Genomic DNA, 15,705 nt, shown 5'->3' on the forward strand with positions numbered 1-15,705 from the left:
GGTTCAGCATTGCAGAGTGCACCAATTACAATGTTCGGAAAAAATGTGTCTCAATTACGAGCACTTATTTGTGGGGGGAGGGGGGGGGGGGGGGGGGGGGGGGGGGGGGGGGAGAGAGAGAGAGAGAGAGAGAGAGAGAGAGAGATGAAATGAAATGTTATATTGAACGTATTTAAAAGGCCATAACGACCTACGACGCGAAACTAATACAATCTTGGTGGATCTACACATCTACGATTTAGGATATGAAATGTGCACAATATAGATGTGATACCCCTATATAGATGGCTAGAAGATTAACGATTACGCATGATAATGTGCACAATATAATGTGATACCCCTATATAGATGGCTAGAAGATTAATGATTAGGCATGATAATAATACTATCTTTGAGCTAGAATGATACTATTTTTTAGCTACAATATTAATTTTGCATGGTAATAATTATGGTATTCCTAAGGTAGCTGTTAGAATATAGTGATATACAATATAAACAAGAATCTACGAGAACTTATTGTGGTTGTGTGTGTGTGTTGGAGAGAGAGAGAGAGAGAGAGAGAGAGAGAGAGAGAGAGAGAGAGAGAGTGAAATGTTATATTGAATGTCTTTAAAAGGCACAACGACCTATGAAACCAAACTAATACAATCTTGGTGGATCTGATCTTGGTGGACAAAACAGACTTAAAACTGACTTGGAGAGGAGAGGAGTAAAATGAATGTGTCGCAAGAGCTTTGGAGCAGTGGATGGCTCATTCAAGAAGCAAATGGTTTTCATGGCCTGCGTAACGACTACGACAACTAGTTGGGTACTCATGAATGAGTGCCTACTGGTGTAGCCCTTCTCCTCTCAATTATATAGCTCGTCCATTGTATATATATATCGAGCATTGAAATATCTTAATATTAGAAATATATATGTTGAGAGTTATAGGACTTCTTGTATTTCCATGCATGTGTATGCAAGGTCCATTTGATATTATCTTTTTCCACATATCTACAATTTAGGATATAAAATGTGCACAGCAGACATATGATACCCCTATATAGATGGCTAGAAGATTTGCAATTACGCATGATAATAATATTATCTCGAGATACAATATTCATATTGCATGATAATAATTATTATGGTATTCCTAAGGTAGCTGTTAGAATATAGTGATAGACAAAGAGAGAGAGAGAGAGAGAGAGAGAGAGAGAGAGAGAGAGAGATGATGAAACGACATTTATAAAACAATACAAAAAATAGAAAAGAGTAAACCCTAAAACTAACCATGCCGCCGCAAGAACTGAGAATGTCCATCAGGGCGTTTAAGCCCTTCCTGCCTGTGTACTCGCGCTCGTACAGTGTGGGATCACGTCCTGTCATCGACCACTGTCAAAACATACAAAGATTTCATTATGTTAGAATTAAAAAACTCATAAACCCTAAACTATCGAACATAAAGAGCAATGCGAAAACACTTACAAAATCGGCCTCAAATGATGCCCATCCACCGCTCCCCAAGTGGTGCGAGCTCCCTGCCTCTACTCGCGCTATGGCTGCATCCTTTTGTTGCTTGCACTTGTCGGGATTCTCGCGCGCTGCTTTCTTTGCATTCTTCCAATCTTCTTTGGCCAGCCAATTTGGCCTGTTCCACCCATTCTTGATTGCTTTTTGCACTTCGGAACGCTTGTGTTTGCAATATTCGTGCATTCGAATCTTCATCAGGTCTTCATTGAAGCGCTGATCCCGTGTTGGAACGGGAAACTTATCATGAAGTATGTTGATGACTCTGTTTTTTAAATCACTTGGTACTTCACTCCATTTGTTTAGTATGTAGTGTCTAAACAGCTGAGAGCAAAGACCACGCATGCGCGAGATCACCTTCTTGCCGTCATCATCCATGATGATGCCGCCGCTGAAGTCGACGGAGTAAGACAAGCCCTCTGGCCGGTGACGCGTGAACCTGGGTGTCCCGGCAGGGGTCTCTAGCGGCGTGTCGATGGGGGTACGGACGTCAGGTGTGTCCACCGGCATCTGGGCCCCGAAGCGAGGAGTGTCGAGTGGGGTGGCTCCTGGCGGAGTAGGTAGAGGTGTGTAGCTTCTAGGAACAGTCAGCCGTGCAAAACCTGGCGTAGATGGCGATGTTGTGGCTGGTGTGGGGGCGGGAAAAGAAGGGGAGGGTAAAGAGCCTCGTCGAACACGAGGCGGTGTGGAGGAATCGGTGGCGGAATCCCCACAACAACCGCCACCACTAGAGCGCCGGTGTCTAGACGAGTGTGAAGCTCGTCTCGTCGACGCCGAAGCTTCGGAGCACGCCGAATGCTCCGAAAGAGAGGGAGATGTGGATGGAGTAGGAACGCGCGATGATGCGCCAGGGTGATGACGCTCCACGTACCACTGTCTCTACTGCGGTGACAAAGAAGAAAGAAACTCCTCATTATCCATACCTGCATTAAACACACGAATATTTAAACTTAATATTGAATGAATAGAGTAGACAATGACGCAAAGACCATTAAATACAATGACGTAATGACGCATATAAATACAATGACGCAATGAATTGAGTGATAGAAGAGGCAAGTCGAAAACTCAGAATTTTCAATCAAAAGATGTGAGCGCGAGTAGAAAAGAGCGTTATACACCATGGAAGGTACTTAGAGAGCCAGAGCTTTTACAACACGGAGCAAAATTGTTCAAATACAATATTTGTGGCTTTAAGAGATCTCTCTCTCATCCTCGCATAACTTAGCTCAACTTCCTATATCTATATAGAGCTCTCCGTTTAAACACATATCCTCTATTTCATTTTGTAGCTCCTCTGCATGCACCCCATATAGAGTAGTAGCATCTTGATGCTCGTCTGGCACCACCGCAACGGCTTCTGATTGAGCATCTTCTCTGATCTCCTCCATTGATGCCGTTGTGATTGGCACATGGTAGCCTTCACACGTCCTTGCTCTACGAGGGGCTACCTCTATGACGTACCAGCAGTTTGATGTAGACTTTGTAGGATGAAATATTACCTGCCAGAGCCACATAACTTACATGAGAGCTTTCAAGCACATAACTTGTAAAAGGGGGATGTTAACTATTTACATACTTACTTGTTCACAATGCTCGGGTAGTAGGAAAGTGTCTCTTAGGTCAGTCCATTTCTTAGTAGAATCCACCTCAAGAAAACCAGACTCTCCTCTACGCACAGTAGCGTTGCGACCCTCCATGATTATCTTGAACCATTGCACGTCGAACAAGTCGACAAAAAATCCTCTGTAATCGATCCTCAAAATCTCTTGCAGCATGCCGAAGTAAGTGAGTTCCGCCACCACAGGATCTGCATCAGAGGAATGTCGTCGACTAGACTGTTCAAATTTTGCCTTGATTCCACAATCTTGAGTAAAACGCTTTTTGTCGATTCGTTCCACCCTAAAATGTCGACCTTTACACCATGCTGTTGTGTATGACTTATACTACAACGAACAAAGATTATGAGTGGCCGTTCAAACGTTTATAAATAAAGTCACTTGCTAGTCGTACATTGCAAACTTACCTTGGTCGCGTAACCCCGAGAGTACTCCCACTCTTCCTCAGTCACTTCGTCACCGCATTGTTGTGCGCTTTTCAATTGGTTGTGCAACCATCTTAAGCTCATGAAGGTTGGTAGGCTCTCCAGAACCACTGGATAGTGAATCGGTGGTCGTCTTCCCCGTCTCCACTCGATTCGTGCCCTTTGTCGCTCTTGCTTTGCATCCTCATATTGTGAAATCCACTTTTGCATCACTGGATTGTGAAGCATGCAAAATCGGTTGATTTTAGCCTCTAGATCTTCCGTCATCTTCTTCTCAACACCGAGATTGCACATGACAATCCCAGATATGCGCTCATCATCTATGGTTCGCCATAGCATGGCCCGGGCTTTATCAAATCCGTCTAGCCACTCTCCAATGTACACTAGGGACTCTGATACCAACCAACCTTCTGCCATGCTACCCTCCGGACGTGCCTTTTCACGCACATATCCCTTAAGCGTTTTCATGAAACGTTGTAAGAAGAACATCCATCTAGAATGAACTGTGCCAGCTATTTCCACCTCATCAACTATGTGAACAAGAAGATGCACCTGAATGGTTAGCATGGTAGTAGGAAAATGTTTCTCAAACATGCACACAAGCTCTGCAGCATTTAGTTTGGCAAATGGTATGGAGTCTACGTTGATCTCCTTTTGTGAGATCCATTGCACCAGATTTGCAAGTTTGTAGATTGTACGGTAAAATAAACTGTAAAGTATGTGCAGCAATGATATTAAAGTCCACATTTTATGCAATGATATTAAAGTCCACTATGAACGTACCTGACACATTTTATGCCAATCGTGTGACTTCAAACCGGTAAGCTTTCCTTCTTTAGTAAAACACGTTCGGAGCGAGTGCATTACGCCAGTGGGGGTCCGCAAAGATCGAATGGTCTCTTTTACTTTGCGTTCTTGGGCTCCTGTGAAAATCCATGGTGCTTTAGGGAGTTTTATCGATCCATCAGACGCTGTTTGCGGCCAATATTGCTCCATACGATCCACATTTCTAAGGTCAACTCTGGCTCCCAAAGTATCTTTCTTGCCGGTCAGATGGTCCCATAGTAGATTACCCACATTCTTGAATATGTGCATTGGATCGAGCAAGTGATTGATCATGAGTCGGGGCCAGTATGGTAACTCGTACCATAGAGATAGTCTCTTCATCCCTGGAGGCAATCCGTCATCGCACATCTCCTTCTGCTCTAACCATGCTTGTGCAGACATCCTTGGTGGCTCTCTTCCCAAAAAGCCGTCGCGTAACACATGATTCTCTGGAAGATACGCTTGATGACCTTCGTAGATTTACTTCTTCAGTGAGGCTGCCCTACGTGCATTCAGTCTAGGTCCACATGTGACACATGCTCTGTATCCGCTTGTTTAAAGCCCTGCATGTATACACATGATAATAGATCAACTATGGGAAAAAACAAGATTTACAGTGTCTGAGTGAGGAGTGTCAATAGATAACCTGAGCATTCTGTTAGCCCGGGATAGTCATGCATGGTCCACATTAGAATGCCTCTGATCAAAGCATTCCGTCGTCCTGTGTGTCGGCTCATATCCACCACCTCTATGCCAATCCACAATTGTTGTAGCTCTTCCAATAGTGGACGAAGATACACATCCATATTCCCCACTTTATATCGCCCTGGCACAATCAAGCTTAGCCATCGGTGCCCCTTCTTCGTAGTCAACCACGGGGGAATGTTGTAGTTGACGATGACAACGGGCCATACACTGTAAGATGTTGATCTTTGACCAAATGGATTTACGCCATCCATAGCCAGGCCTAAGCGCAAATTTCGAGCTTCCCTGGCAAAATCCGACAATGTTCCATCTATATGTTTCCAGGCTGCGCAATCTGCAAGAATTCGTAGCACACCATCCGAAGATTTATTCTCCTCATGCCATGATGCTAGGGCGGCCATGGACTTACATTCGAAGAAATGCTTGATGCGAGGAAGCAGAGGAAAATGTCGCAAAACCTTTTGTGGAATTTTTGTCCCGTGGAGATCTACTCGATATCTTTCGGAATCACATTTCGGACACTTCTCCATGTCTATGTATTCCCCTCTGAAAAGAATGCAGTCATTAGGACAAGCGTGGATAGAATTGTAATCCATCCCCAAGTTTCGCAAAATCTTTCTTGCTTCATCTCGGGAATCTGGCATCAGATTGTCAGCTGGTAGTATGTGCTCTTTAAGCAATCTACACAACATAAAAATACGATACAGTCGTGTAAAAATCTATGAGATCATTATGAATTTAGAGTTTTATTAAAGTAAACTAATTGTAATAGATCACCTGAAAAGCGCTGTGACGCTAGTGTCACTCCATCCAAACTTTGCCTGCATGTTGAGAAGAACCAGGAGTGCTTTCAATCTAGACATACGTGCTCCATTATACAATGGCGTATCGGCTTCACTTTTCATATCATCATAGTTAAGCCTTTCTGAATCCATGATCGTCTCGATCATTTCATCAATCTCGGGCTCAAACATTGCCTCGTTGGGAATGTGCTCAGCATGATCATCCCCCGAGCTGTCAGAGGCTACATCTTGTGGCCTCACATATGCTGCTTGACCAAAGCGCCTGCGAACACGTCTATTGGGTTGCAAGATTGCTGCTTGTTGGCCAGCGTCAGAGTCCGACAAGTTATAATTGGCAACAACTCGATCTATAATAGATGGATCGAACTCGCCAAATTCGCGAACGTGCTGCAAAGAAACACGTCTTGTCCGTCGCACAGCATGCTTGCATTGATTACAAGGACATAAGACCCTCGTTGAGAGATAGGTGTTTCGGTTGGATGGTCCCACATCCTCGTCACTACTCATAATGAGGATAAAAATCTTATAACCTGGACAACAAATTTAATATTCTATTGGCATTCTTCGTCTTATCTCTCTCTCTCTCTCTCTCTCTTTCTCTCTCTCTCTCTCTTTACCTCACATTCTCTAGTCATGTCCAATCCCCGCACACCTCGGTCTAGAGGTGCACGGAGATCAGAACCACCGGGTTATAATCTCGTCTTTATTGGTCAATACCTATATTTGTGGGTACAAGAAATCTACAGACCCACGTCTACATGATACTGCATGTAGTGGACAAAACCCCTTTGCCTCTTCTCTAGCTGTAGCACTTCACAGCATCTTAACATCTTTTCACTGTAGATCTTTTTACTGTTCGTCTAACTCTAAACCCTAAACCGTAAGTAATTCTTGCGTGGACTCGATCTAACGTAAATAAACATAAATCTAACTAAAAATAAACCTAAATCTAATTTAACGTAAGTCTACATCTAACCTAATCTTTAACGTCTTTTGGGATAGTTTCCTACGACGTTAAAACTCTCTTCTTCTTGTGTGTGTGTGTGTGTGGGTAAACCTAAATAAACCTAAGTCTAATCTAATATAACATAAATCTAAATCTAACGTAAATTATGTTATATTAAAAACAAAGAACTAAACTAACAGGGATTATAAGAACCTTAAAACTAATTTAACACATAATTTTTCACATAACTCGGCAAGAGTTGGCATTCTCATCACTAAAGATGTCCACATCTGACGACAGCAGTTGGCCCTTTAGACCGTTCTTGCTCTTGTTACTAACTTTGAAGTTGCTGTTGAATGACTAGAGGTTGTCTAGATGGTCATTGTGTCGGGGATGTAGTGACTCTTGCCGCCCTGAAGATCCACCTTCTTCCCTATCTTCTGAAGACATTTCACCAGTACTTTTGGATCGACGGAGCCCACCATGAGTGAAGGCAGCAATACCCTATATTCCATTGAGGGCTTTCTTCACCCGCTTCATGCAGGCATCGCAGTCTATGGAGACCTAAATCTAATCTAATATAACGTAAATCTAAATCTAGCGTAAATAAACGTAAATCTAGTTAAAAATAAACCTAAATCTAGTTTAATTTAACTTAAATAAACCTAAATCTAATTTAACGTAAGTCTACATCTAACCTAATCTTTAACGTCTTTTAGGATAGTTTCCTACGATGTTATAACTCTCTTCTTCTTGTGTGTGTGCGCATGTGTGGATGTGTGTGCCAATAAAAAGAGATAAATGGTATAACCTTTCTATCACCCATGCCAAGTATGATAGATTGATTATGCCATTTCCCTCTTGAATAATAGGTCTTGAGTTCAACTCCTCATCGGCTAGATCTTTAGGTCTTTTAATTTTAATTAGTTTCCTACGACGTTAAATTAGTTTCTCTCTCTTTCTTTCTCAATGTGTGTGCGTTTTTTTGGATCGTATGCATGTTTTCTCTCTCTTTTCCTCTCTCAATGTGTGCGTTTTTGGTTTATGCATGTTCTCTCTCTCTTTTCCTCTCTCAATGCGTGAGTTTTTTGTTTATGCATGCTCTCTCTCTCTTTTCCTCTCTCAATGTGTGTGTGCATTCTTTGTTTATGTATGTGTGTGTGCGTTTTTGTTTATGTTTGTACTCTTTCTCTCTCTCTCTCTCTCTCTCTCTCTCTCTCTCTCTCTCTCAAAAACAGTATGTGTGTGTGTGAGAGAGAGAGAGGGAGAGAGAAAGAGGGGAAGGGAACATGAGAATGAGGAGAGGGAAGGAGCATACCTGGCTCTCCTTCCTCTCCTCGTGTGTGTGTGTGTGTGTGTGTGTGTGTGTGTGTGTGTGTGTGTGTGTGTGTGGAGAAGAAAAAGAGAGAGAGAGAGAGAGGAAGAGCGTTACCTGCTCCTTGCTTGAGGGCACCGAAAAACTCAGATCTGAGATCTGAGTTTTTGGGCGCGCTTGGTTATTTTTTAAGGCCAGCCGGCGTCGCTATGAGCGTCGCAAATTTCTTTGTAAATTTGCGACGCTCATAGCGACGCCGGGAAATTTTTTATTGAGCGTCGCTAATATGAATAGCCTCTTGTAGTGGAGCTACGATATCGATATTGCATGATAATAATTATGTTATCCCTAAGGTAGATAGAATATAGGGACATTGGAATATATAAATGTTATATTAAATGTCTTTAAAAGGCCAAAATGATCTATGAGACCAAACTAATACAATCTTGGTGGAAGACGCATATGCATAAAATATAAGAATTGATACTGTATAGAATCATATGCATAAAATATCTCAAGATTCAAAATATACTTGTGATAATAATTAGAAACCAAAATTGCATGATAATAATTATGTTTTTCCTAGAATAGTTAGAATATAGTGATGGAGATGTTATATAAACATAGACCTATGACAGACATCTACATAATTAAAATATTGTTGCTTATTTAGATAGCCATTCATGTAGATCCTTAGATTAGTTAAATATTTATATAGAATTTAAACTCTACTTTTCTAGAGTTATGAAGAACCTTGTCTAGATGGATAGTGACATAGGATATACCCCTTTTTTCAATGATAGTCTAGCTAATAATCTCATTGGTACGTATTGTAATTAAACTTGTTCTCCTACCAAAGGGTAGATTATACATTTCTTTAAACAAACATGAATTTTTATATATATTTCTGATATTAATGATTATGCATGATAATAATAATATCTTCAAGCTATGATATCGATAATGCGTGATAATGATTAATAATGGTAACCCTAGGCAGTTGGAATATATAACTGAGAAACCATTGACGTAGGTACCTACAATATTATCAATTAGACATGTTAGTATATAATATTATACATGAGCTACGATATCGATATTGCATGAAAATAATTATATTATCCCTAAGGTAGATAGAATATAGTGATGGAGATTTTATATAAACATAGACCAATGAGATAGGTATCTAAATAATTAAGATATCACTGCTTATTTAGATAGCCATTCCAGTAAATCGTCAGATTAGTTGCATATATAACCCAAATTTTAAAAGAGGTGTCACACCCCTAGACTCAAGAATAGTGATGATACCCTTTCTCTAAGAGCCATAATGATTCTAATCCTCTATTTTCAACAATAGTCTAAACCATATAGAAATGGAACAATCAGAAAGATGATAGTATAGGACAATATCTTCCAAACAAAATGAAAACAATAACCTATAGGAGTTATGATACCCCTAATCTGGATGGATATTGACGTAGGATTATATATCTTAGAAACATTTTCATTATATGTATCCCTAGGCAGTTGGAATATAGTGATGCATGAAACCATATAAAATGGAACAATTAGAAAGATGATAGTATAGGACAATATCTGACAGCCCGTGCATCATTAGCTAGAGAAATCATTGACATATGTACCTAGAATATTAACAATTAGGCATGATAGTATATAAAATGTCCACGAGCTACGATATCGATATTGCATGATAATAGTTATGTTATCCATAAGGTAGTTAGAATATAGTGATGGAGATGTTATATAAACATAGACCTATGACAGACATCTACATAATTAAAATATCGTTGCTTATTTAGATAGCCAGTCATGTAAATTTTTAGATTAGTTGAATATTTATATAGAATTTAAACTCTACTTTTCTAGCGTTATGAAGACCTTGTCTAGATGGATAGTGACATAGGATATATCCCTTTTTTCAACAATAGTCTATCTAATAATCTCATTGGTACGGATTGTCAATAAACATGTTCTCCCGCCAAAGGGTAGATTGTACATTTCTTTAAAAAAAGGTCAATTTTTATATATATTTCTAATATTAATGATTACGCATGATAATAATAATATCTTCAAGCTATGATATCGATAATGCATGATAATGATTAATAATGGTAACCCTAGGCAGTTGGAATATATAAATGAGAAACCTTTGACGTATGTACCTAGAATATTATCAATTAGGCATTGTCGTATATAATAATATCCATGAGCTACGATACCGATATTGCATGAAAATAATTATATGATCCCTAAGGTAGTTAGAATATACTGATGCAGATGTTATATAAACATAGACCAATGAGACAGGTATCTAAATATTTAAGATATTATTGCTTATTTAGATAGCCATTCATGTAAATCGTCAGATTAGTTGCATATATATCCCAAATTTTAAAAGAGGTGTCACACCCGTAGAGTCAAGGATAGTGATGATACCCTTTCTCTAAGATCCATAATGATTCTAATCCTCTAGTTTCAACAATCGTCTAAACCATATAGAAATGGAACAATCAGAAAGATGATAGTATAGGACAATATATACCAAACAAAATGAAAACAATAACATATAGGAGTTATGATACCCCTAATCTGGATGGATATTGACGTAGGAATATATATCTTAGAAACATTTTCATTATATGTATCCCTAGGCAGTTGGAATATAGTGATGCATGAAACCATATAAAAATGGAACAATTAGAAAGATGATAGTATAGGACAATATCTCACAGTCGGTGCATTATTAGCTAGAGAAACCATTGACGTATGTACCTAGAATATTTACAATTAGTAATGATAGTATATAATAATATCCACGAGCTACGATATCGATATTGCATGATAATAATTATGTTATCCCTAAGGTAGTTAGAATATAGTGATGGAGATTTTATATAAACATAGCCCTATTACAGACATCTACATAATTAAAATATCGTTGCTTATTAAGATAATCATTCATGTAAATCCTTAGATTAGTTGAATATTATATAGAATTTAAAATCTACTTTTCTAGCGTTATGAAGAGCCTTGTCTGGATAGATAGTGACATAGGATAAACCCCTTTTTTCAACGATAATTTATCTACTAATCTCATTGGTACGTATTGTCAATAAACTTGTTCTCCCACCATAGGGTAGATTGTACATTTCTTTTAAAAAAAACAAAGTTTTATATATATTTCTAATATTAATGATTATGCATGATAATAATAATATCTTCGAGTTATGATATCGATAATGCATGATAATGATTAATATTTTTAATATTAATGATTATACATGATAATAATAATATCTTCGAGCTATGATATCGATAATGCGTGATAATGATTAATAATAGTAACCCTAGGCAGTTGGAATATATAAATGAGAAACCATTGACGTATGTACCTAGAATATTATCAATTAGGCATTTTCGTATATAAGAATATCCATGAGGTACGATATCGATATTGCATGAAAATAATTATATTATCCCTAAGGTAGTTAGAATATAGTGATGGAGATGTTATATAAACATAGACCAATGAGACAGGTATCTAAATAATTAAGATATTATTGCTTATTTAGATAGCCATTTATTTAAATCGTCAGATTAGTTGCATATATATCCCAAATTTTAGAAGAGATGTGACACCCCTAGGCTCAAGGATAGTGATGATACCCTTTCTCTAAGAGCCATAATGATTATAATCCTCGAGTTTCAAAATAGACTAAACCATATAGAAATGGAACAATGAGAAAGATGATAGTATAGGACATATTTGCCAAACAAAATGAAAACAATAACCTATAGGAGTTATGATGCCCCTAATTTGGATGGATATTGACGTAGGAATATATATGTTAGAAACATTTTCATTATATGTATCCCTAGGAAGTTGGAATATAGTGATGCGTGAAACCATATAAAAATGGAACAATTAGAAAGATGATACTATAGGACAATGCTAGAGAAACCATTGACGTATGTACCTAGAATATTAACAATTAGGCATGATAGTATATAATAATATCCACGAGCTATGATATCGATATTGCATGATAATAATTATGTTATCCCTAAGGTAGTTAGAATATAGTGATGGAGATGTTATAAAAACATAGACCTATGATAGACATCTACATAATTAAAATATCATTGCTTATTTACATAACCATTCATGTAAATCGTTAGATTAGTTGAATATTTATATAGAATTTAAACTCTACTTTTCTAGCGTTATGAAGAACCTTGTCTAGATGGATAGTGACATAGTATATACCCCTTTTTTCAACGATAGTCTATCTACTAATCTCATTGGTATGTATTGTCAATAAACTTGTTCTCCCACCAAAGGGTACATTGTACATTTCGTTGAAAAAAGGTCAATTTTTATATATATTTCTAATATTAATGATTATGCATGATAATAATAATATCTTTGAGCTATGGTATTGATAATGCGTGATAATGATTAATAATGGTAACCCTAGGCAGTTGGAAAATATAACTGAGAAACCATTGACGTATGTACCTAGAATATTGTCAATTAGGCATGATAATATATAATAATATCCATGAGCTATGATATCAATATTGCATGATCATAATTATTTCATCCCTAAGGTAGTTAGAATATAGTGATGGAGATGTTATGATATTAACATAGACCTCTGACAGGTATCTAAATAATTCAGATATCATTGCTTATTTAGATAGCCATATTTCCTGTATATCGTCAGATTAGTTGCATATATATCCCAAATTTTAGAAGAGGTGTGACACCCCTAGGCTCAAGGATAGTGATGATACCCTTTCTCTAAGAGCCATAATGATTCTAATTCTCTAGTTTCAACAATAGTCTAAACCATATAAAAATGGAACAAGTAGAAAGATGATAGTATAGGACAATATCTGCCAAAAAAAAAGAAAACATAACCTATAGGAGTTATGATACCCCTAATCTGGATGGATATTGACGTAGGAATATGTATCTAGAATATTAAGGATAGTGATGATACCCTTGGTCTAAGAGCCATAATGATTCTAATCCTCTTGCCTCGATGGCTCTCTACATGTATGTCATAATAAATATTGAGACCTCAATGGCTATATATATATGGCATATTTTTAAATATAGTAGATATCCCTATGTGTATTTGGGAACTTATTGTGAGTGTGTGTGTTAGGAGAGAGAGAGAGAGAGAGAGAGAGAGAGAGAGAGAGAGAGAGAGAGAGATGAATTGAAATGTTATATTTAAGGCCAAAATGATCTATGAGACCAAACTAATACAATCTTGGTGGATAGAAGCATATGCATAAAATATCTCAAGATTAGAAATATACTTGTGACGAGTAACATGATAAGAGTATCTAGACAGGGGTCGAAAGTATATAATCGTTGAACTGCAAGCTGTACATTTCTATACATACCTAGAATATTAATGATTATACGTGATAATAATAATATACGTTGTCTAAATGGATAGTGATCGATGTACGAATATATAACTGAGAAACCATTGATGTATGTAGCTAGAATATTAACAATTAGGCATGATAGTATATAATAATATCCATGAGCTACGATATCCATATTGCATGATAATAATTATGTTATCCCTAAGGTAGATAGAATATAGGGACATTGGAATATATAAATGTTATATTCAATGTCTTTAAAAGGCCAAAATGATCTATGAGACCAAACTTACAATCTTGGTGGATAGAAGCATATGCATAAAATATAAGAATTGATACTGTATAGAATCATATGCATAAAATATCTCAAGATTAGAAATATACTTGTAATAATAATTTTGCATTAAACCTAGAAATCGATATTGCATGATAATAATTATGTTATCCATAAGGTAGTTAGAATATAGTGATGGAGATGTTATATAAACATAGACCTATGACAGACATCTACATAATTAAAATATCATTGCTTATTTAGATAGCCAGTCATTTAAATCCTTAGATTAGTTGATTCCTTAGATTAGTTGAATATTTATATAGAGTTTAAACTCTACTTTTCTATGATTATGAAGAACCTTGTCTAGATGGATAGTGACATAGTATATACCCCTTTTTTCAGCAATAGTCTATCTTATAATCTCATTGGTACGGATTGTCAATAAACTTGTTCTTCCACCAAAGGGTAGATTGTACATTTCTTTAAAAAAAAGGTCAATTTTTACATATATTTCTAATATTAATGATTATGCATGATAATAATATATCTTCGAGCTATGATATCGATAATGCGTGATAATGATTAATAATAGTAAACCTAGGAAGTTGGAATATATAAATGAGAAACCATTGACGTATGTACCTAGAATATTATCAATTAGACATTTTTGTATATAAGAATATCCATGAGGTACGATATCGATATTGCATGGAAATAATTATATTATCCCTAAGGTAGTTAGAATATAGTGATGGAGATGTTATATAAACATAGACCAATGAGACAGGTATCTAAATAATTAAGATATTATTGCTTATTTAGATAGCCATTTATTTAAATCGTCAGATTAGTTGCATATATATCCCAAATTTTAGAAGAGGTGTGACACCCCTAGGCTCAAGGATAGTGATGATACCCTTTCTCTAAGAGCCATAATGATTCTAATCCTCTAGTTTCAAAATAGACTAAACCATATAGAAATGGAACAATGAGAAAGATGATAGTATAGGACATATTTGCCAAACAAAATGAAAACAATAACCTATAGGAGTTATGATACCCCTAATTTGGATGGATATTGACGTAGGAATATATATGTTAGAAACGTTTTCATTATATGTATCCCTAGGAAGTTGGAATATAGTGATGCATAAAACCATATAAAAATGGAACAATTAGAAAGATGATACTATAGGACAATACCTGACAACCCGTGCATAATTAGCTAGAGAAACCATTGACGTATGTACCTAGAATATTAACAATTAGGCATGATAGTATATAATAATATCCACGAGCTATGATATCGATATTGCATGATAATAATTATGTTATCCCTAAGGTAGTTAGAATATAGTGATGGAGATGTTATAAAAACATAGACCTATGATAGACATCTACATAATTAAAACATCGTTGCTTATTTACATAACCATTCATGTAAATCGTTAGATTAGTTGAATATTTATATAGAATTTAAACTCTACTTTTCTAGCGTTATGAAGAACCTTGTTTAGATGGATAGTGACATAGTATATACCCCTTTTTTCAACGATAGTCTATCTACTAATCTCATTGGTACGTATTGTCAATAAACTTGTTCTCCCACCAAAGGGTACATTGTACATTTCATTGAAAAAAGGTCAATTTTTATATATATTTCTAATATTAATGATTATGCATGATAATAATAATATCTTTGAGCTATGATATTGATAATGCGTGATAATGATTAATAATGGTAACCCTAGGCAGTTGGAAAATATATCTGAGAAACCATTGACGTATGTACCTAGAATATTGTCAATTAGGCATGATAATATATAATAATATCCATCATATGAGCTA

Source organism: Adiantum capillus-veneris, chromosome 8, assembly GCF_014529385.1.
Source record: "Adiantum capillus-veneris isolate H3 chromosome 8, ASM1452938v2, whole genome shotgun sequence".
Taxonomy (NCBI): Eukaryota; Viridiplantae; Streptophyta; class Polypodiopsida; order Polypodiales; family Pteridaceae; genus Adiantum; species Adiantum capillus-veneris.